We start from the raw sequence: 19,640 nt of genomic DNA on the forward strand, positions 1-19,640 counted from the left end.
CAGAACAACGTTCATATAAGAAAAGAACCTGGAATAGTAAGGCGGGAACTCGGCCCAAGTGCAAGGACTGGGCACCTCAAGAAGCGAAACTGAGTATAGCCGTGAGCGACAGCGACTGACACACTCGTAAGGCTACTTCTAATTCTGTTTTACTCTTCTCCTGTTACATGGGAAGTATGCGACTTATAAAGCTGAAAACTTGCATTGATACGATTTATTGGTCATAAAATCGAAAAACGGTAGCCTGCCCCAGTCAAATATGTTTTTTTTCTTGCATTAGACACTGTACAGTGGAAAAAATCACTGCATCACAAAAGTGACATTGCGCAAAATTCTTGAGCACGCAGTTATGCACCGATGAATTAAATAAATATATAACAAATGTCACTTTCAGCCTTATACATCCGCTACGCATAACATGTTAATGATAGCTAGAGGACCACATGTGATCTCAACCAGGATTCACGCATGATTTGACTATGGTTACCACACGTTACGTACTGCCACAGATTCACAATTATTCATTCTAATTTATGATAACACCTATTTACTGCAAGACGGCCCATATAGTTACTCACACAAAAGTCTGTTTCCAAAAAATAAAAAGCGTATAAAGATTTGAACTCTTCTTTTAGGTACAACCTTTTCTCTTCGTAAGTTCACTTGTACTATTATGATGCCTAAGTGACTATGGCAGAAATACGGACTTCAAACTTGCCAAAATATCTGATCACATTATAAAGTTATGTTTTACATATCAAGGAAAACATTAACCAGAACGGTACTTAGAAATATACACATGAAAGTTTCATTAATAAAAGATATTTTTCTGGTTAAGGTTGATTTTCACACTGTAAATTAAACACAGTGTCTCGTTTGAACGAAAAATCCCTAATATATAATTACGTGTGCGTTCTCGCAACATTTTACTGTTACCGCTGGCCTATTGAGCGTATAGTTGTACGCAGGATACGAGAGGTGTACAAACACTGTAACATCACCAATAAAGCCGGAATAGGTCTATTGAATATCTAAATGATTGCCGGATATCAGACTGCTTAATATCCGTGTTCCTTCTTCCTTCAGGCCGTGACTGGGAGTGGGAGGAACAAGATGGTGGCGCCGGTAAAGTTGGCGTGATCTATGAAGTACACAGGGATCAGTGGGTTCGGGTAAGCTTGATATACAAAGCCTTTTCAGAACTTTAAAAGTTGTTTTCATGATATACTTTATATTCTCTATATGCTCTGTTTTTATTTTCCAGACTTGACATGATGCAATCACAGAAAGAGAAAACACAAAGGAAATGCTGAACATAGAACGATGAGCCATTTCTCTACTCGCAGTTGGAAATTTTGTAGAGAATTTACAACATATTGTCGTCTTTAGCTCCAGATGAATGTGCCTTTTTATTTGTACAGCAATTAATAGTTCTTGTATATTCTACCTGTAGGTAAGATGGTTTAAAACTGGCGACAGCAACATGTACCGGTTTGGCGCCGACAACAAATATGACTTGGAAATCTTAGGGTAGGTAAGACCAGGTCGGAAAGAAAATTCTACTTCACAGGGCCAAATCAAGCATAATATTTTTTAAAGCCAAAAAGAAGTGATATGTTGAAAGTGTTTATGTGATTTGAGGTTCATTTAACACATATCATTTGTCAATCCTGGGTCGAGTCACACCTAGGACCGTAAAAGATTAAGCTGTAACTTGATCGCTTGGCGTTCAGCATGAAGGGGAAAGTGCAACGACTGGTTGACCCGTGTCAGTATACTGGCTCGGGCGGGGTGTATTTCTTGCCTTCGGTATGTCGTCTCATTGAAGCAGCACTAGACAAAAGAGTGGTGGAAAGCCGTCCTGCAACAAGGAAGCATATTACATGCACTCTAAGGATTCCTTCGTCGTGATATGACTGAAAAATTGTTAAGTAAGACGTTAAACCTCAATCACTCACTCACTCATTCACTCGTTTTTTTTTTTAATTCAGAAGGCTGCCTCCTCTATCAGATAGAATCTCTGCCAACCAGCGAAGGCAATCCAGTGAAAGGATAGAGAGTGGCAATACTAACGAAGGCTCGCAGGCTTGTGGTAAGCGCAGGTTTTTGACTGATCGATACCAAAGCCAAACTAAAAAGCAGATATATTTCAGTGGTATTCTGACGACGCGTATGTGCTCCACTCAACATTGAGTTTGGTCATGATACCGTATATTGCCATTTCTAGGATTAAAAAAGAAAAAGAAAAAACGAATTTTTTTTGTTCTGTTGAAACAGAACTATAAAACACGTAGATCTTACATTTACTGAGACATCTGACATGTTGGAGCCAGAGATTCAAGGCATGGATATGGTTATGGATTATTTCATAAAAGTCCTGTTGGAAAAAACTATAGTTTACTACATGGAAAACACCTCAGACACCTAACATACATGCACATTAGTCTAGTTTGGGTGCATTTTGAAGACTGCATTTAAACTTGTCTGTAATTTTTCATACATTAGATTTATTGACTAATAATGACTAAGACTTATCCGTAGACTATGTTGTTTCTGTTAAAACAAGTGTTACCTCAATGTTATTCTTATACTGTTTATTTAATTATATATGTTGTATATATCATTAGATGCGTCAGATTTATATAACGATATATTTCTCTGAAAGAGTGCTGTCAGTTGAAATTCATTCTTCATGCATAACTGATCGTGATTAAATTTTCGTGCATTCTGTTTTCAGCCGTCCTCTGATATTTACAAGATCTATTAGATGCAAGATGCACGTGGGAAAACACGATGAAAAATAAGTTCTTTAATTTACTAAGACTCAAAACAAGAAATTGCTCATAAGTCTTTCCTATATGATTGGAAATGTTATAGATTTGAATTCTATAAAGCTGGTATGCATTAATTCCTCAACACTTGGCATAGGCTGAAACATCTGTTTTTGTTTATTTTCCGGGTTGTAAAACTGCAAGTCATTGCGTTAAGTGTTATAATTGATGCCTCTGTTTCCATCAAGGTTGTATGTAGTACAGGATTGTTCAGGATGCATTGCCTCAGACTTCACATTATAGGCCTACTCATGTGAAACAGTAATGTCTGGACTGAAGGAATATGGATAAAAATTGTATTACCTTTAACAAAGATAAATAATTTATAAATAATATAAACGTTTTATTTTCGAGTTGTAACACATGTCAAAGTATTTGGTTAATTAAAAAACTTTTCTGAAAATACATAGTCGTATCGAATTTTGATTAGATTTTTTAAAAACGTAAGCATGTTCAGTCTTTGTAACTATGTATCACAGTGTTTCAAATGTAGTAGGCTTTCCTACTACACAGACCATAAGTACTTAAAGGAAATGTGTATAGCTCGTAATTTTTATAGAAATGCTTGTTAAATGACGTCATCATGTCAGCTGTATGATACAACGCCCGTTAACACAGACACACGTACACGTACCTGACTACCAGGGTGAACTTAGAATTATGAGTGGTTGCAATTGTAGTTGCATGTACGTGTTTGTACATGTATCGAGCGCACGCGTTGTAAACTGGACTGGCGCTCCAGCTGACGATAATGTGGTTGGCTACAAAAAACATAGATTAACGGCAGCCATAATGAAAGTACACACAGCCTGGAGCCAGTGAGTTACATGTACAGGTTGGTGGGAACCCCTTGTAGCTTGATATTTAGACTATATCGGCCAAGTCACACGCTAATTCGCCTATCCCCGGAGCCTTCGTGGCCAAGATGGTTAGCGAGTATAACACAGAAACCTTTAATCAATACAGTCACTGTGAGTTGAGGCCTCAGTCATGCTTCCTCTTCGGCCGTACATGGGAAGGTCATTAGTTTCCCACAGGCTCTGTCTGGTTTCCCCCCACCATAAACTGCTTGCCACCTTCGTATTAACCAAATATTCTTGGGTCCAGTCAAATAAATACTCGTGTCCAGTGTCCACCGAATGGGATTTGTTGAAATTTCTTATAGGCCTGCGGTGTCATGGGTATTAAATGATGTGTTCTTCACATGGCATTAACTACAACCATTTACAAATGCTGTATCCTGACCGTGAGCGTGGGGCATAAGAATGTTGCTCATGAGATCGGTGTAATAATAGAGGAGAATAGATGTATTTTATTTGATGGGTATTAATATATTTCATATATAGTGAAATATTTCACTTGTAGAAGGCCAGTATTATGGTGGGAGGAGGAGTAGATGTAGACGTACCCACTCCTGCACTGTTCGCAGACAGGGGTAAGGAGTTTTTATAAAATGCCCATGCCGCATACACACGCATGACATTAACATGGAATACATGTGTGGTTCACTAATTAAAATTCCGAAAATAGAACCAATTGTTTTTTTTGGATCAGGCAAAAAGAAACACACAGCAAACACACACACACTCAAGTAAAAAAAAGAAAGAAAAAAAAGAAAACAACTTTAAGATGTTTCCACTTAGTCGGTAGCTGTAATTTACGTGTGTTTGTTCTTGTGAAACAGACTAACACTATGTGGTTTATTTTTATTTAAGCCAGTGTATTAATTTTTAGTTTTTCAATTCAACATTATGTGTATATTTTATCAGTAATTATTGATATCTACGAATTCGAAAGCATTTGCCATTTTTATATCTTCCTCACCACATATAGTTTAATGCCTATATAATAATATAATTGCAAGATATGTCAATCGAGCTGAAAACAAACTTCCCACCAGGCAATAATTTACATGTCAATTGAGTGGTTTAATGCCATGTAAACGAATTAATCGACCTTTAAATTGCATGAATGTGAAATGCATATGTGGGTCAAAGGAGCATTTTAATAACATATATGGTCGTGTACGGATGTTACAGAAGTAGAGTCAGTGTGATAGTGTGTACGTGACAGACGACAAACTGTAACACTCATGCAGCAGGATCTGCCAACGAAATGACAGCGCAATTTCCGTTTGGTCAGTTACATCAACACACAGCGAGCATTTACCGCATTGAGCACAGTGTATGTCCATGACATACATACATACACCGCTGTCTATAATTTATAGAGCAAATGTATACTTTAAGTAACTCTGTCTATGGCACGGTGATGTATATATAACTAGGGGCTAAAAAACCCCTCTTCAAACAATATTACCCTTAGTACTTATGCGTGGAGAGGCGGGTAAGGCGGGGAATCGGCGAGAAACCCAAGCACCTCAAGGAGCGAAACTGTGAATATAGTTGTGGCTGGCAGCAGATGACACCTTCGTTAAACGACTTCTTTTTCAGTTCTGATTTTCTCCTCTTTTTCTGTTATATTGCAAGCAACCAAGTTGTAAACCCTAAACATGCAATGATGGAAATCTATATCCGTGTTAGCGATGTATAGGTCATACAAAATCCAAAAATGGTAGCTACATCAGTCCCCCAATGACACTAAAATATCTTTTTCTTTATTATACGCTCTAGAGTGGAGACCCTGTGTCACAAATGTACCTTTCTAAAAAAGAATTTTTGAGCCCACCGTTAAACACCAGTAAAAAAATATATATATAAGGAACGTAACTTTCAGCCTTTTATTCCGCTACATAGTGTATACATAGCATGAGTAGATGATAGACGCTGTCAAGCAAGATTCACGTATGATTTCGAAATAGTTACGTATTAACAATTCCCGATTCTAATTCAGGATAACACTTATTTAATAGGGGTTGGCCTATATCTACACACACACACACACACACACACACACACACAAATATCCCCCCCCCCCCAAATAAAAAAACAACAACAACAATAAAAAAACCCTCTAAGATTCGAGTTTTTCAGGGTGCTACCAGTTCGTCACAGTGACTTCGTTAGTCTGTACAACAAAGTATGCCCTATAGACGTCTGCAGAAATACAGATTTTAAACTAGCCAAAATTAGACAAAACTGATCACATTATACAGTTAATGTTTTACATATGAAGACAAACGTTAACCAAAATGAAACCCTTTTTCAAAATGAAACTCCAAAAATGCACCGAGAAATATATACCTGATTATGTCAGTAAAAGCATTTGTTTTGGTTAGAGTCGATCTTCATACAGTAAATTTAAAAAATGACGATTTTCATCAAAAGTGCAGTTTCGGCGGGTAATAAAGAAACCATCTCTTTTCTGGCCAGTTTTACAATTCTGATTTGGAAATTTACAGAACTATGATGGGATTTTGAAATTTGCCCTTTCTTATCGCACTTTGTCGATTCTCCGTACTATAGGTCCAGTGTGCAGCATGGTGCAAAGGTTTCAAAATTGTCTCAAAAATACTTCCTCGAAGGACTCGTTTTAATGTGGCCTTCATATAGGCCTATATAAGTGAATGAATCGAGTATTTTTTATTCTGAAATAAGCAAAATACTTGATCTGATTTCTTTATAAATCGCGTCATGCGATATTTGATTACGAAATCGGACTTTCTTTTTTAGATTATAGAGGACTGCGCTTGAGTGCATGTAACCCACCCAGTGCATGCGCACTGTAGGGTATCGAAATTCGAAGTGTTCACGATAACTGTTAGAATGCCTTTAAATCAGGCAGCATGACTGCTTTTCCTTCCCTTTCTATCAACATTTATATCCAGCTCTGATATATCTTCCTGGGACAACATACACGTACCCACGACGAAAACACGTGCTCTGTTTCCACACACATCGTGTGTTTAGTTGACGTAGACATTTATACGCTATATGAAATATCATGTTAATTAGAAGTAATTTACCTGGAGGGGACGACGTGATGTGTATCTCTTCACTGGAGCACAGATAACTCACTCGGGTAAAGCAAATGAAGTTCAAATTACATTTCTGTGTTTCTTTACGATGATTTTGACAATAAATAAATAAAGCCCAAGGCAGTATACATGAGAATCATATAAACCACACACAATAATGTTTTCCACTATATACGTCAACAGGAAACAAATTGTCTTCACGTTTTTGCACAGGCATGCTGGTCCGTCGACAGACATGATAAACAACAAAGATAACGATAAAAATGTAATAAGAATTCCCCGAAAACAACATACATTTAAAGCAGATAATGTTTTTTTTCTGTATTTTCAGAATCTGTATAAGCCAGCACTGGACGTATACTTCAATTGATAAGCTAACTAATTATTTACATAAAACTTTCATCAGCAAATTGCATCTTTTGCATTAAAATAAATTAAAATTTCGCTGTGAATTAACTTTTCATTATACTGTCGTGAATAAATTTTTTTGTATTTCCTACATGAGTTTTAGCATTTGAGAAAGAAACTCTACACCATGAACATTGACAATTAAGTGACATTTACAATGCAAGCCCCAATGAAAGATAGCTCTACTTGGTATTAACACAAATACCCTAACATATAACAAAGAAACCTAATCCCAGTATTCCTTAGAATATGTGGAAAACACATGCAGGAAAAGGTAGCTAATCATACTATGTTTATATATCATCTGGGACAATATTTGTAAAGTATTCGTATAAGTGTGAGAAATACCGTGGGCTATTTTTTAGATCTTTTTGGCACAAAGGCGATACATTATAATTGAGTTGATTTAGGACTGAAAAGAACTTGAATCAACCTTAAGATGCTATTTAGGTCTGCGCAGGAATAAAATTCCGGAGCTGTTAAGTGTTCGCCTAGATCATGATAATAGTATTCAGTCTGACAAAGTCTTGTTACAGAAGAACATGTACTTTATACAAGACAAATATTTACGTATTTAGAAATAAGGATGTTTAACCAATTCAAAATGGTTGAAAATATTAACTTATCCTTAGAAATAGTCTAACTGATACCAAACCACCACCGACCTGTTACAATGGCAAGATATACATGTTGATTTAAAATAAATACTAAATTCCAAACTTGTGGTGAAAAGAAATGATCAAATCTACTAAACTCGGACGGGTGTTGTGTCGAGTCGTCATGATGTGAAATCACATTTAGAAACTGAAATCCAAAATTGAATAATACGTAAAAATGGTGAAAATCTGACTGCACGGTAAAAATTTAAAATGTCATGGCACTTCCTGGTATACCTCATCATTTGAGGTCAGGTTTTTAATCCTTTTATTATGATTGTATGTGAGTACTTGCAGTGCCCAGAATCCCTGCTCCTGTACCCTGGCATTCTCCGTGTAAATCCGCATCACATGAAGCACCCATTCTATTCCGCCCATTTCTGCAATAATTATTCCGTTGTTATCCTCCATTGAAAGGTACGCCAGAGCCCTACACCCCTCTTCTTGCACCCCATAATGATCAATATGAGCCTCCATTGTTTTGAATAATGTGGTAATTCCCCCGGCTAAGGCTATTGATTCTCGATTTTTCTCAGAAGCTGCCATATTCGCGAGAGCAAAGCAGCCGTAACTCTGCAAATCCCCGGCGTCCTTATGACTTCTCATGGCTGTGATGACAGCCTGGAGTCCTCTTTGCTCCCTTAATAACTGAGCACATTTCTCGTTCACAGCAAGCTTGCCGATGATTCGACAGGCCTGTTCCAGAACGCGTGATTTCGTCTTATGTCTCTCCATAGCACTAAGAATTAGCTCTATCCCGTTATGTTGACAGATCAGAATTATGTTGCCGTCATTGTACGCCAAGTTGGCAAGATTCCTGCAACCGTATTTCTGAAGACTAGAATTGCCTGGATTGATCTTCATTGACCTAAGAGTCTCTTGAATGTTCTCCAGTTCCAGACCTAGCCCACTGCCTCTGCTGATTGACGAAAACTGATTTCCCATCGTCTCTGAGGGACATTTATAACTTCAACACCAGTGCTTCCAAAAACAGCTTTGTGGGAAACGAAAACAGACGAAGAAATGAGGTGATGTAACAAGAGATCGTCACAACAGGTTATTAAGTGACAAATTAACTATAAGAAACTTAGAGCCCGGACATTTGGATACGATATATTTAATCTCCTCAAATCCTCGACACTTTGGATAAACTGCCACGAGCGGATGTGTTCTCACGGCCTGAACTAAAACCCTAATTCCGTCTGATGATAAAGTTCATTTCACTTCTACACTGACAGAATAGCGCAACTGCTCTATTTAACAGTTTGATAGAAGACTTCTTTAGATGATTCGAGACCTAGGCCCTAGGGTATACGACTGCAAACCGTAACCTGCAGTTAATGACAGAGTGTGGGTCGTCTCGCATGGGTGGGGATGTTGTATTGAGAACACAGGCACTGAAAGAAGCCCTACGCAGCAGTATTAATTAACAATTTAAACTTGCAGCAGAGTAAAGATTGCCAGCATTGAATGTGACCAGTCATATACATATGTCTGCAGAGCAGAGTATAGTTGAAAAAAAAGACGTCACTTGCATTTTGTTGTCCACACTGTACTTTTAAGAGCAAGATGTTCTTTCAGATTCACACAATACTTGAGGTACACAATGTTTGAATACTAACATATTTCACTCTAAAAATTATTTCACTGTTCATTGTTTTCTTTACTATACAAAGAACAAGTCTCATATAGGGTTTGTTATTCAGAAAGCTATTACTATGTGATCTGCGAAAGCAGTTAAATTTGATTTGCTAAATTACGTACTGTACTTAAAAAAATGCTATAAGTGAGCGTAAAATACCGTGAACTCGTCATTTATTTCCTTAGCAGCATTAGGTGGTATTCGCATAAGATTACATCATTAATTGATAAGATCTTCTATATCTACATAGATGTATCAATGTAAAGTTGCATTAACAAATCCACTTACAAAGAAAAGTTCATCTATTCAGATGTATTTAAGAGCTTATATACATGTACTTGTAGTTAAACATGCAGTAGAATCTTGATACAAATAATTTGATTCTTTTCCTTACGATATGACAAGAAAACAATACAAAAATACTTTACTCATAATTAACTGTCTGAAATATTAGGAAGTGCTATGTAGAAACCGAATCACACATATACAGAAGCGATTATGGTAGTCACTGCATGAAAAGCAATTCAATGAGACTCAAGCAGAATTATACGGGTGACAGAACACATAACATTCTGAGGTTTCATACAAAATGCGTTCGCCCTCAGTGCCAAGAATGACACCAGCATGGGTTGATACAGGTTCAATACTGAACGTGTACATCTTTTGGATGCTTCAGCAAAACTACAGTGTTACTGCTTAACATTTTACCGGCGAGCTGGCGTAAATCTAGTGCTTCATTTGTCACGTTATGTGTGCTGTACTGCGCAGTTATTTGTTATCCTTTATTTATTTATATTATTTGATTGTTTTTTTTACGCCGTACTCAAGAATATTTCATTTATACGACAGCAGCCACATTACAGTGGGAGGAAACCGTTATTCGCTTTCATTTATTTATTTATTTGATTGGTGTTTTACGCCGTACTCACGAATATTTCATTTATATACGACAGCGACCAGCATTATGGTGGGAGGAGGTATTTACACTATCAAAATTTTAGGGTCAGCTCGACCCAATTTTTCAGGGTCGCAGGCAAACTGACCCTGAAATATAGGATCGGAAAATAAGGGTCGAATTGTTTGACGTTAACGACAAGGGTCATTGTTTTAAACAAGACAGATTTTTAGGGTTGAAACACTGACCCTGCATATTTGGGACCCTCATGTTTCGTGTTGCAAACACAGCCAAGTTTTTCCACTGGACTCTAAAATTTACATCAGTAGATCAGAGATCCTGATAGCACAGTTGGAAGAGCGTGCCATGACACACCAAAGACTAAGGGGAGAAAAAAAGCACTTGGCGTTCAGCATGAAGGGGATAGTGCAACGACTGGTTGACCCTTATCAGTATAATGGCTCAGGCGGGCAGCTTACTTGCCTTCGGTAAGGCGTCTCAGTGAAGCAGCACTAGATAAAGGAGCGGTGGAAATTCGTCCTGAAACAAGGCGGCACTTTACATGCACTCTAAGGATTCCTTCGTCGTGATATGACTGAAAAATTGTTAAGTGCGACGTTAAACCCCGAGCACTCACTCGTTCACTCACTCTATTTAATGGTGCCGAGTAACGCTAGATTTTAGGATTATGTCACCCTGATTCATCGGGTAGGTCAACCCTAATTTTTAGCGTGACCCTAAATTATAGGGTTTGATAAGTGACCCTAATATTTGGAGTTGGTCATGTCTATACCTGAATATCAGTGTCACATCTGACCCTAGTTTTTCTGGTGGTTTTGACCCTTTTCCCTTAACAGTGTACAGTGATCAATATGGATATAAATGTATTTACATGTACATGTATGAAAGTATAAAATATACCCCAATATATTAAAACAATGAAGAAGTCTTCACGATGGTAAAGCGTCAGTCACTGATTGACCTGTTCCATAGCTTCTCTACAATACTGATGCCACTGGCGGAGTAAAGATTGGAACGACCACGTTCTATTCATGTTTTCCAACGAACACATGTATCTGCGAGTCCGGCTTCTTGTCGCGTAACCTCTGAAAAATAAACGGGTCTTTTCGGGAGACTTAACAACGTTAGGTGATTGGTCCATTTCAAACTTCGTAGATTGATACGTGGAAAAAGATAAAGATGTGCCATCGTACACCTGAGGCATCTGGAAAATGATATCACAGGTGTCATAATTCTCGTCACATTTTACGTCCATTATGATATCTTCATTTTCGGTTCGTCGTGAAGTTTCGCTCCAAGAGGACGCATCACAGGGCATTGCAATTCCATTCAAATCCATGGAGTCAAAGACGGACATGATCGACGACAAATCATAAGAACCTCTCAGAAACTTCCGCACATTGCATCTGGCACATTGGAAGTCTTCATCAAACGGGCACGGTCGTTTCTTTCCACGAGCTCTGGGTACATCGTAAATCACCTCCTTGATCTCCTCTGCATCATCAGAAGAAGATTCCAAGAAATATTTTATTCCGTAGTTGATGTAAGGAAATTCCTGGTCTCTTTGTCGCTTGTTTCGAAATGAATCCACCCGGGGTGCATCTTCTATTTCGGGCAAGCCATCCGGTTTGTCACGATTAGAAGTGTTACGGGTTTTTTGCCTGTATCTGGAATTGGAGAGGATTGTGTGGTTTACCTAGTACTATGGACAATATCAAAGATAACAGCATATAGTACAACCTGGACTGTGATGACGGGGCAATAGTTGACACATGCTCATATATATTAAACCGATGAAGTTCACTTAGGGGCTTGTACTCAGTTTCCGTCCGGAACCTCTGAGATTCCTGACGTCCAGAGACAGATCTTAAACGCCAATTTGACCAAATGAAGTAAATACAAACACGTGTACGGAGCCTTTAACTATAAAAATTTGGAACATGTTTGTGCCAAGGTGAGAATTCCTATCCAGCATTATGGCAAGCACCTAGGTCAACTCTATATTCTAACGATAACGTCCAGGCATGGGCTCATAAAACAATAGCTTAGTAAGTATTACCGCCTTGCTGAAAACATGCCATAAAACAGGGCAAATACTGCGCTGCTTTGTTAATGGCTGGCCAAGCAACCTTTTAGAGGAGTGGACGTACTTGTTTTCATTCAGGTTAAATGCTGAGTTACATTATCCGATGTAATGACCCCTTTTCCCGAGATTCAAATACTTGACCCATAAAGTGCGCTAATTAAAAGTAGTGTTTTAAGGTCCGACTCAAAAAACTGATGGAAAGCACGGAGCATTCACTGTGGTGTATTTCTTTTTAACATTGGGGTGGGGTTAAAATGATGTGCTTAAAAAGCAAAGTATATGCTCATTAGCACATACGATTGTGTTTTACCTGGTACAAGCCTTGAATTGATTTAAAATGAAAAAAAGAAATCATAAAAATGAAGTGCACGGTTGGACTGTTTTCTTCCCGGTTTTTATACTAACTGAGGTTATTTAGAGCATGACACATGGAATATGCAATCGACAACGCTCTTATCTGTATCTCTAGAGGAAGTCTGTCATAGCAGTTGTATACAATTAAGGTGAATGTACACGGCAATATTGTTATCATTACGTTCAGAGGAAGTCTGGCAAAATTGTGCGCTATGGAGTAGTATACGAACGTACCTGATATAGAATAAGCGTTAGGCATGTATACTCTGTGGTTGAAATACCGGCATTTGTTTCCATTAAAGACATTTTAACAAACTGACGAATCATGCAATCAGACGGAATGTAAAAAAGTTTAGAACTCAAGGGTATTAACTGTTCGACAACGAAAAATAATGATTGCCGATATTGAAACTTCACTAACCTGATAAATAGAATAAGTCCTGTTACAATCAAAATGGCGAACAAGACACCGGAGCAGGTCAGGTTCACCACAAGCTTTAAGCTGACCGCAACGGAAGCGTGATTGATGGTTGCAGTTCTGTTGTAAATAGTTAAGTTAGTGCTCAATGGCCACTGTATCTCCATTTTCAGACTGCCTCTCAATCTGCTGTCGAACATGAGTTTTGTTTCACGCACTTTATTTTTCCTGTTTGTTCTGACCCAGTCTATGTAATGAGATATTTAGTCTGCATTAGAGCTGTGATGGTAGCAATTAAAGGCCTGAACTGAATGCCCGATTTACCAGTCATTGTTAATTAAAGAACTATTTGCATGAATATTAATTTCTTCAAGCACTAGGTCACGTTAGGAGAGTTACATCACTTCATACTGGTTTTATACCAGAATAGCGTTCTGATTCTTTAACGTGAAACATGTAATACATGTTTCAAGCAAAATGAAACGAAAAGTCAAATAAACATGATATGCTTGACTGCCACGTGTCTTTACTCTGTACATGTATCTGTAACTAACGTGATACATGTGTAGTTCACATGTTAAGCAAAACATTTAAAATGTATTTTAAAGTGCCTGCTAGCCATTTTTAGTCTCTTTCTGGAACTAGAAAACATTTAATATGGCTACCAAATGTTGAAACGTTGAAACATGTAGATTCTTGTGTATCGGAGAGGGTTGTGGTTGGTGTATATACATGTATCATGGAATCGGCTGTTAATGGCGTGTATACATGCATCAAGGAACGAGCTATGATTAGTGTATATACATATATCACGGAACCGGCTGTTATTGGTGTGTATATATGAATCAATGAACGAGCTATGATTAATGTATATACATGTATCACAGAATGGGCTGTGATTTGTGTATATACATGCTTCGCGGAAGGAGCTGTGGTTGTTGTGTATGCATGCATCACGGAGCGGGCTGTGATTGGTGTAAACATATGCATCACGGAACCGGCTGTGATTGGTGTATATACATATATCACAGAGAGGGCTGTGATTGGTGTGTATACATGCATCACGGAACGGGCTGTGATTGGTGTATATACATATATCACGGAAAGGGCTGTGATTGGTGTATACACATGCATCACGGAACTGGCTGTGATTGGTGTGTATACATGCATCACGGAACGGGCTGTGATTGGTGTATATACATATATCACGGAAAGGGCTGTGATTGGTGTGTATACATGTATCACGGAACGGGCTGTGGTTGGTGTGTATACATGTATCACGGAACGGGCTGTGATTGGTGTGTATACATGCATCACGGCGCAAACTATGATTAGTGTATATACATGTATCACAGAATGGGCTGTGATTGGTGTATATGCATGCATCAAGGATGGGGCTGTGGTTGTTGTGTATACATGCATCATGGAACGGGCTGTGATTGGTGTATATACATGTATCACGGAACGGGCTGTGATTGGTGTCTCTACATGCATCACTGAACGGGCTGTGATTGGTGTGTATACATGCATCACGGAACGGGCAGTGATTGGTGTGTATACATAGATCGCGGAACGAGCTATTATTGGTCTATATAAATGCATCACGGAACGGGCTGTGGTTGGTGTATATACATGTATCACGAAATGGGCTGTAATTAGTGTATATACCTGCATCGCCGAATGGGCTGTGATTGGTGTATACATGTATGACGGAACGGGCTGTAATTAGTGTATATACCTGCATCGCCGAAAGGGCTATGATTGGTGTATACATGTATGACGGAACGGGCTGTAATTAGTGTATATACCTGCATCGCCGAACGCACTGTGATTGGTGTATACATGTATGACAGAACGGGCTGTAATTGGTGTATATACATGCATCACGGAACGCTTACAGATTTTCAGATGAACACTTACTCGTTGGAAAATCAAATCACGTAAGACCTTTCTGTGAAATTCCGTGACAAGTTTTTAAAAAGTTAAAGCACAGACAAGCTAAAACAGAGAAGACATATTTATATGCTCTGTCCCAGCCAAGCAGAAATAAATCCCCTCCCAACTGCGGTATTATTGCAGTTATATCGAGGCGACCTACCTTTATCATACATGTATGTATATAGTAAAGCTCCACAATGTAGAACATATATACACAAGTGTTAAACAAGGGTAGATAACTCACTACCTCTAGTGTATCGAAGGTAGGCGAAAGACTTTTCTCCCTTTGTTTAGTTCAGGGCGATGTCATCTGCAGGAAAAGGTCGCACAATTGTACAGTACTAAGCCTTCCATCACACCCTCTTTGTCTCACATTTTGTTTTCTCTGCTTGGTTAGAACAAACCTTTTCACGAAATATTTTTAAGGTCCTGATAGATGAAAATAACACGATATAACAATGTAAACCCATTGGGGAATTGACAGTAGTTACTTATGATTATAGCATTTTTAAGATTTTGAACTCTTTGTTAGAAATGGGACATTTCACAACTGACATCGACTATACGCGAATTGACTCGTTGCAGTATATTGTATCCCACAAGATTCTAAACGGATACCACTACGAGCATAATCGACGGCCTATTGATACAATTGCGGTTACAACACTATTCCCTTTCAGGCAAGACCAAATAAATTTCGTGTGACACAAACTCCGACGGAAAATGCCATGTAATTTTAAACTAAATATTTACGTTATGGCTGCCAACACCAGACTGAGTTCGTGCCACTAGGTAATAAACTGTCATCATCAGGAAATTTTCTACCTGACACCCCAGGGTGATGAAAACTGACAGTTCGACCGGTATTATTCCTTTATAACCTTCATCACACCCACAGGCCCAATAGGTCCACAAAGGATGTGTTTCAGGTGTCACACGAACACGAGAGATTAAACAGAGTTCAGATTCCAGGAGTTTATTGTCTAAACATGGTATTTGTTGCATATACCTTACGGTACTTGTTATATTTTCAGCGAATCGTCACAGTTCAGAAACATAATACACAACCCGTACGTGGGAAGGGCAGTCAGCAGCCCGCGGTCGTGGATTTCCCCCGGGCTCTGCCCGGTTTCCTCCCACCATAATGCTGGCCGCCGTCGTATAAGCGAAATATTCTTGAGTACCGCGTAAAACACCAATCAAATAAATAAATCATTATACACAAGTAAAAGTAGGCTTTCAAGAGATTATTAATATTTTCCATAATGAAAAATCTCTGGATAAATTATGAAAGTTATTTAGTTACGGAGGAAAGGATTGACATTTTTTGTACAATATCTGTGATTACTAGGAAATGCTTAAGACTGTTATGGAAAATATTAAAATTATTATTTTATTTTTCAATATTTTTGTCGTTATACATCTAACTGACGCTTGGATTTGTGTGTAAAATACTTTGGAAAGAAGCGCGTTAAGGAGTAAAGTTCCATATAGATTAACAAAGCCATACATGATTTTTCCTACAGCTTTAACACAAGTATTTTCATAATGTTGACATAAGCATGTGATCTGTAATCACTGTGATGTATTTCCTGAGTCCCTTCACTGTGGATATCAAGGTGTCAATTCACATTGACCATGTAACAAATTTAAGATGGGATTAATATAGCTAATCTTTTCGTCCCAGGTTCAAGATACAAAAACTGGTTATAATGTCAGTATAGCAAAGCCTAGGGCAAGTGATAAAGAGCACACTTGTCAACGGGCATGACAAAATAGACATTGTGCAAGGACGTAGATTGAGCAAAAGCAAGTCATTCTCCAAGACACATGAGCCATCCATGCTTAAAAAATACATCCTCTGAAAGTGATGCGTATTCAGCGGCTCTTAACCTCAAAGGGGTTGTTCTTGGACCGAGAACAAAAGTATTGTTGGCCCTAATGGTAACTATGTAAGGCCAAACATCTAGGAACTATGAACAAAGGACCTGCTATTGTAAGGCGGGAAATCGGCCTCAGTGCAAGTAATTGTCAATAGCGGAACTGACTATAGCTGTCATTGAGAGCTGCTGACACACTGGTAAAGCTACTTATTTTTTCAGTTCTTTTTGACTTTTCTTTTCCCGTTATATGGCAAGCCTGTATTGAAACAATGTGTAGGTCATAAAATCCAAAAATGGTATCCAGCTCCAGTCACGCTGAAATATCTTTTTTTGCATTACACACTGTACAGTGGGGAAAACCACTGCACCACAAATGTAACTTTTTGAGCGCGCACTTATGCACCTATCAATTAAACACATACATAACAAATGTTCAGCCTTATACTTCAGCTAAGCATAAAATGTTGATGTTAATGGTAGTTATAGGACCACTTGCGCTCTCAACCAGGATTCCCGTATGATTTCGCTATAGTTGCCACACGTTACATAATACAATGGCTTTATCCACTTTCATTCACGATAACACTTATTCAGTCCAAGGCAGTTTATCTTTACTTACGCAAAAGGTATGTTGCCAAAGAAAACAAAACCCACAAAGATTTGAACTCTTCCTCGAGGTGCAACCTGTTTTCCGAAGTGACTTCTTTAGCTCACTGTAGTATGAAGGATGACTGGCGGACTAAGGCAGAGATATGGATTTTAAACTTGCTAAAATATGACAAAATGAATCCCTTATAAAATTTATTTTTTACATGTGAAGACAAACGTTAACGAAAACGAAACTTTGGCAGCACATAGAAATACACATATTAAAGTTTCAGTACAGACATTTTCTGGTTAACGTTGATCTCCAGACTGTAAATTAAAGATACAATGCCTTGTTTGAACGAGAAATTGGCGTTTTTGATCGAGAGTGTATTTTGGGCGAGTTATTCCTAAACAACCATCTCTTTTATGGCCATATAATTTTTATGGATGATTCGAACAAGTTGGAAATTTACAGAATTGCGCTGGAATTTTGAAATGTACACTTTCATATTGTACCTCTCTCGGGCCGATTCTCCGCCTTACCGTACCTCTCTGGGACCGATTCTCCGCCTTACTGTACCAGGTCCTTTAAGCCAGAACGTTTTAACACTGATTGACTTCTCTTCTGTCAATTTCACTGTTGTGTTTACAAATGCCATTTCAACTAGAGTGAGCTTCGCCAAATTGGCGAAGTTAATCCGTTCATAAAATCACTTGAACGTTGGCCGTTTAGTTAATACAAATGCATCTACATTAAATCCTCCGAATGCCCTTTCCAAAACTACCTTATACCCGCAGATCAGATGCCTTCTTAAGCGAATCTACGTGTATTTACAGCAGAGTATACAACTGTATAGCCCGTCGTCCTAGATACTTTAATCGCACATTATAATTTCAGGCGTCTATCATTCTCATATAAACAAGGCCTTCCTTGTGATCTGTGCTTTAGTTGTAAAGTCAACATATTACGACTTGGACTTCTTAGCGCCGCGCTATTGTCGTGGCAGAGGAAGGTACCCTAGAATTACATATACATATATGGTAAGGGTTCCAATGAATCGTTACCGTAAGACATTCCTATTATTTCTAACAACTTAACATGGTAAGTTATTCCCCTTCATCTTCCTGCTTCCCAAACACGGGTGATTCCGTGCCATGTTAGCCGTTAAAACTTCACACAGTGAGCGACGCCATTTAGTTTGTGAGATTAACTGTCTAGACACTCATTCCCATTCCGGTATAACAGTAAACAACGGAATAGAATCTGTGCTCAGGGAAGGCTCAAGAACGCTTTATAAATTCTATGAACAACAGATTTTAAACGGTATCACGAGGAAAGATAATGATTTGGGCTATTCTCTAAAATAATCCCAAAAAAATTCGAACGGATTTGCACTGACCGATTTTTGCAAAAAATCTCTGGTGTAGCTCTGGTAGGATTGAACTACACGCGGTATATATGAAATTCTTAGTGACTACTTTAAGTATTTAAGGGAACGATTCATGGCAGTGGGCGTAGTTTACGTGGTTGTGTTTCAGTCTTTAAGGCAGACGAAGTATAGAATCGATCCTTGAACAGGACTCGAAATTTGTGGATTCCCGCTGTCGTAACGTCGGAGCCTTGTGGATAGCGGCCGACCAAATGACCTTGGGCATGACCCTTTGAGTAACGTTCTCTGACAATTATCTGTCTTCCACCAGTCAGGGGATATCTGTACGTCAGATGTAGGAAGGTTCCTCCGTAACTCTCTAAAGGTTGTTGGTTTTACCCAGGCACCGGTTTCCTTCACCCATAAAATCCACTGCGATCATCTAGTTGAAAAATTTGTAATGCAGCGTTAAACAACAATCAGATGAATATCATCATACATGTCTGAGTGGTGTGAAAATAGCTTATGGCAGGCTTATATACGCTTGGGGTTTTACATCGTACTTCACAATTTTTCACTCATAAGGCGACTAGTAGTGATTAGGTGTGAGTGC

At 38.5% G+C, this 19,640-nt stretch overlaps 1 long non-coding RNA gene across 1 annotated transcript; it reads left to right on the forward strand.

Annotated features, from left to right (window-relative positions):
• The first annotated feature begins 674 nt into the window (after positions 1-674).
• On the forward strand, positions 675-3,184 carry LOC135462015 (uncharacterized). Its single transcript, XR_010443422.1, has 4 exons — positions 675-1,172; positions 1,454-1,530; positions 1,992-2,092; positions 2,738-3,184. It is a non-coding gene; the product is annotated as an uncharacterized LOC135462015 (long non-coding RNA).
• Positions 3,185-19,640: the final 16,456 nt, after the last annotated feature.

Source organism: Liolophura sinensis, chromosome 1 (assembly GCF_032854445.1).
Source record: "Liolophura sinensis isolate JHLJ2023 chromosome 1, CUHK_Ljap_v2, whole genome shotgun sequence".
In the NCBI taxonomy this organism is placed as follows: Eukaryota; Metazoa; Mollusca; class Polyplacophora; order Chitonida; family Chitonidae; genus Liolophura; species Liolophura sinensis.